This window comes from Rhinopithecus bieti, unplaced genomic scaffold (genome assembly GCF_001698545.2).
Source record: "Rhinopithecus bieti isolate Rb0 unplaced genomic scaffold, ASM169854v2 scaffold_7684, whole genome shotgun sequence".
In the NCBI taxonomy this organism is placed as follows: Eukaryota; Metazoa; Chordata; class Mammalia; order Primates; family Cercopithecidae; genus Rhinopithecus; species Rhinopithecus bieti.
Window position 1 is genome coordinate 3,413,354 of NW_016806071.1, and position 5,121 is coordinate 3,418,474.

General features: G+C 47.9%; 1 pseudogene; it reads right to left on the bottom strand.

Moving 5' to 3' along the window:
• Positions 1–422: 422 nt before the first annotated feature.
• LOC108531249 (NADH dehydrogenase [ubiquinone] iron-sulfur protein 5-like) lies at positions 423–741 on the bottom strand (annotated as a pseudogene).
• Positions 742–5,121: the final 4,380 nt, after the last annotated feature.

The window sequence follows — 5,121 nt, forward strand, 5'->3', positions numbered from 1 at the left end:
TCTACTAAAAATACAAAAATTAGTCAGGCATTGTGGTGCACACTTGTAGTCCCAGCTACCTGGGAGGCTGAGGCAGGAGAATTGCTTGGGCCCTCGAGGCAGAGGTTGCAGTGAGCTGAGATCCTGCCACTGCACTCCAGCCTGGGTGACAGAGTAAGACTCTGTCTCAAAAAATAAAAAAAAGAAAGAAAAAAAAAAAACAGGACTTGGCAAGATATAACTGTTATATAAGTATTGGCTATTATTATAAAATCCTCCTGCAAATCCTGCAAGCTAGACGTTATTTTTTTTGGCGGGGGTGGGGGGAATGGAGCAATCCTTTATTTTTATACACTTTGACAAGGAGGTTTTCTGTAAACAACCTTTCCAGTGGAGAACACAGAACAGGAAAATCAGCCTCCAGACATCAGCAGCTGCTCTGTTCAGGGCTGAAGCTCCCCATTGCCCATGTGGTGAGGTGGAGGTGTGTACTTCCCTTCCTTTATCAGCTTATCCTGCTGCTTCCTAATGGTACTCACATGTCTCATTGTTTTCTGCTGAAGTATACACTATAAAATCATGATATTCTATCTTGCACTCTTCCTCTGCCTGGATACTAACGATTCCATGTGCACATTCTATCCATTCTGTTTGAAAAGCCTGGAATAGAGCAGGAATCTTGTAGGGCTGTTCAGCACTTTGGATTGTCCACCATCAATTTATATTAAGGCCGAACCTTTTCAGCACATCCAAGAAAGGCATGACGATTCAATGCTCATGCCCTTGTCTCTTCTCTGGGCACCCCCCCTTTTTTTTTTCTGAGACAGGAGTGCAGTGGCATGATCTTGGCTCACTGCAACCTCTGCCTCCTGGGTTCAAGCGATTCTCCTGCCTCAGCCTCCCAAGTAGCTGGGACTACAGGTGTGTGCCACCATGCCTGGCTAATTTTTGTATTTTTAGTAGAGACGGATTTTGCCATATTGGCCAGGCTGGTCTCAACTCCTGAACTCAGGTGATCCGCCCACCTCGGCCTCCCAAAGTGTTGGGATTACAGGCATGAGCCACTGAACCTGGACTCAAGCTAGACATTATTATCCCCATTTTACAGATGAAGAAACTGAAGCTTAGAGAGAGAAGGGACTTGTCTCACATTATAGAATTAAATCAACTCCTAGGACTGATAACTGATCCAGATCTCATAATTTGTGTGTACATTTTCTTGGGGCCTTATATCCAGAGGACTCTTTTTTTTTTTTTTTTTTTTGAAGCAGAGTCTTGCTCTGTTGCCCAGGCTGGAGTGCAGTGGCACAATCTCAGCTCACCACTACCTCTGCCTCCTGGGTTCAAGCGATTCTCCTGCCTCAGCCTCCTGAGTAGCTGGGACTACAGGCATGTGCCACAACGCCCAGCTAATTTTTGTATTTTTAGTAGAGAGAGGTTTCACCATGTCAGCCAGGCTGGTCTCAAACTCCTGACCTTGTGATCCACCCACCTCGGCCTCCCAAAGTGCTGGGATTACAGGCATGAGCCACCACACCCGGCCCCGGGGGACCCTTCTATAGAGGGTGCTGTGTCCATCTCCTACAAATTATGCATCTACCAGGAACAATGTATGTGTGTTCTGCAATGGCGGTAAAATTATACTTCCTGAGTCATTCTCAACTGTCATCTACTATTCACTGTTCTAGCCTTTTCCTAGGAGGTCAGATGCTTGTAAATAATTTATTCTCCAACAAAAAAGGCCTTTCAGCCGGGCGCGGTGGCTCAAGCCTGTAATCCTAGCACTTTGGGAGGCCGAGGCGGGTGGATCACGAGGTCAGGAGATCAAGACCATCCTGGCTAACACGGTGAAACCCCGTCTCTACTAAAATACAAAATTTAGCCGGACGTGGTGGCGGGCGCCTGTAGTCCCAGCTACTCGGAGTCTGAGGCTGGAGAATGGCGTGAACCCGGGAGACGGAGCTTGCAGTGAGCTGAGATCCGGCCACTGCACTCCAGTCTGGGCGACACAGCGAGACTCTGTCTCAAAAAAAAAAAAAAAAAAAAGCCTTTCCTAAACGAGGAATTCCATGGTGGTGTGGGAGTAAATTTCCTAACTGACGATAACTCTTTTACTGTACATTCTTTTCACTGGGCATGTGCTCAATAAATACCTCTCCTTTGTGTCATGCTGTGTGCTGGACACTGAGGACACAGAAATAGATAAAACCCAGGCCCTGCCCTCAAGGTACTCAAGTCTGGTAGGCAGGGAAGGAGGACAACAGAAAAAGAACACGATAAGTACTCTCATAAAAAGAAACGCCGGGCGCGGTGGCTCACGCCTGTAATCCCAGCACTTTGAAAGGCCGAGACGGGCGGATCACGAGGTCAGGAGACCGAGACCATCCTGGCTAACACGGTGAAACTCCGTCCCTACTAAAAATACAAAAAATTAGCCGGGCCTGGTGCCGGGCGCCTGTAGTTCCAGCTACTCCGGAGGCTGAGGCAGGAGAATGGAGTGAACCCGGGAGGCTTGCAGTGAGCCGAGATCGTGCCCCTGAACTCCAGCCTGGGCGACAGAGCGAGACTCTGTTTCATAAACAAAACAAAACAAAACAAAATATGGTTGTGTGTGATGGCTCATGCCTGTAGTTTCAGTTACTCAGGAGGCCGAGGCGGGAGGATGGACTGAGTCCAGGAGTTTGAGGCTGCAGTGCACTATGGTCATGCCTGTAAAATAGCCACTGCACTCTAGCCTGGGCAACACAGTGAAACCCTGTCTCAAAAAAGAAAAAAAAAAAAAAAAAGGAAGCAGCAGCACTTGCTAAAGCACAAAGGCATCCAGCCTGCTGGTAGAGACAGTCAGTGGTCAGAGCAGGCTTCTTGAAAGAGGCACTACTTGACCTGGGATTTTTTGTTTGTTTGTTTGTTTGTTTGTTTTGAGACGGAGTTTCACTGTTGTTGCCCAGGCTGGAGTGCAATGGCACAATCTCAGCTCACCACAACCTCCGCCTCCTGGGTTCAAGCGATTCTCCTACCTCAGCCTCCCAAGTAGCTGGGATTACAGGCATGTGCCACCATGCCCTGCTAATTTTGTATTTTTAGTAGAGACAGGGTTTCTCTGTGTTGGTCAGTCTGGTCTCGAGCTCCCGACCTCAGGTGACCCACCCGCCTCGGCCTCCCAAAGCACTGGGATTACAGACATGAGCCACTGCACCTGGCCTTGACCTGGGTTTTGAAGGAAAAATAATTACCTTAATTAAGGGAGAGGGAAGAGCATTCTAGGCATAGGGAATCACATGTGTGAAGGCACCGGAACGTGAAACCAGATGATGTTTTTAGGGTCAACAAATAATTTGGGATAGGTTCAAAGAGTGTGTATGGGAGGGAAGAGACCAAGCTGGAAAGGCAGGCTGTGGCAGATGGCAGGGTTTGTGGCCAAAGGTTAGGGGCGTATACTTTAATGCTGTGTGACATTTAGTTACAGTTTTCTTCTGGCACAACTGCTTTTTTCTGACAGTCAGTATTTGATTACATTTAGAAGTCCAGATTAATTTATTCACTCATCAACATGGGCTGAGCACCTCACTGTGTCAGTTTTTTTGTGCAGGCAGGAGGCCTCAGGAATAGACTTTTGGGGTCATAGCCTGAAATCTTGTGAGCTTTTTTTAGAAGGCAGTAAATCTCACCCCTGACTTGAGATGATTTATCCTGAAACCTGATTCCTTCCTTGTCCTTGGTGTTGCAACCTTTCTTGGTCATTTGGATTTCCGTGAGCATGCTGCAGTGACCTGGGTCCACACACACATTACGGAAATGGCTATAATCAGCTGAGCCAGCCAGCTTAGGTGGTGAACACATGCCCATTGTGCTCCCGCACGTGAGCCTCATGAATGAGATGGAGAAGGCAGAGAATATCAGGTCCATACTCTTCGGGATTTCATGAGATTTCATAGTCTTAAAAGCAGAAATTTGGCCCGGCATGGTGGCTCATGCCTGTAATCCCAGCATTTTGGGAGGCCGAGGTGGTTGGATCATGAGGTCAGGAGTTCAAGACCAGCCTGACCAACATGGTGAAACCTTCTCTCACTTAAAAAAATACAAAAAAATTAGCTGGGCGTGGTGGTGGGTGTCTGTAATCCCAGCTACTCAGGAGGCTGAGGTAGAGAACTGCTTGAATCCGGGAGGTGGATGTTGCAGTGAGCCAAGATGGTGCCACTGCACTTCAGCCTGGGGGACAGAATGAGACTCCATCTCAAAAAAAAAAAAAAAAAATTAGACCTAGAAGCATTGTTATAAGTTATTAACCACATAGGATAAACTGAGCACTTACAAAGTGCTTCACTCTGTGTTGGGACCTGGAAGGCAAATAAAGAAATCAGACTTGGTTCCTATCCTTACGGTGCTCACAGTCTGGTAAAACAGGCCATGACCACAGTGCTTCAGGAAGTGGAGGAGCCCTCAGTTGGCTAACCACAGCCCACTGTCAACCAGTAAGGATTAGGAAGGCATCCTAGACAAAGGCTGGCGATCGGGGGACATAGTTTGAACTGACACTGGAGAGAGGTGGAAAGAGCAGCTCACATAGACAAAACAGCCTGAGGAGTTGAGAGAAGAGGAGTGGGCCAGAGGGATTGGTTTGTCTAGTACAGGTGGGGAAGTAGCAAGGGGAGTGGTCAGCAGGGGCCAGATGGGAGGGCCTGGAATGCTGAGCTAAGGATGTGGGCATTGTGGAGACTTTGGTCTCCAAATGGGGGTGACACAGGTCTTTTAGAAAGACAAGTCCCTTTCATTCCTGGGCTCAGTGTGCTCACCTGTAAAATGAGGGAGTTGAAGATTGTTTTCAAAATCATTCCAGTGCATGTATCCTATGATTTACAGCATTGTTTCTTAAAGTTTATTGTGTATCTGTGTCACCTGGGGATCTCAGTAAAATGCATATTCTGGCCAGGCAGTGTGGCTCACACCTGTAGTCCCAGCTACTTGGGAAGCTGAGGTGGGAGGGTTGCTTGAGCACAGCCTGGGCAACATAATGAGACCCCAGTCTCTAAAAATAATAATAATTTTAGGCCAGGTGCAGTGGCTCACGCCTGTAATCCCAGCACTTTGGGAGCCCAAAGCAGGTGGATCACTTGAGGTCAGGAGTTCGAGACCACCCTGGCC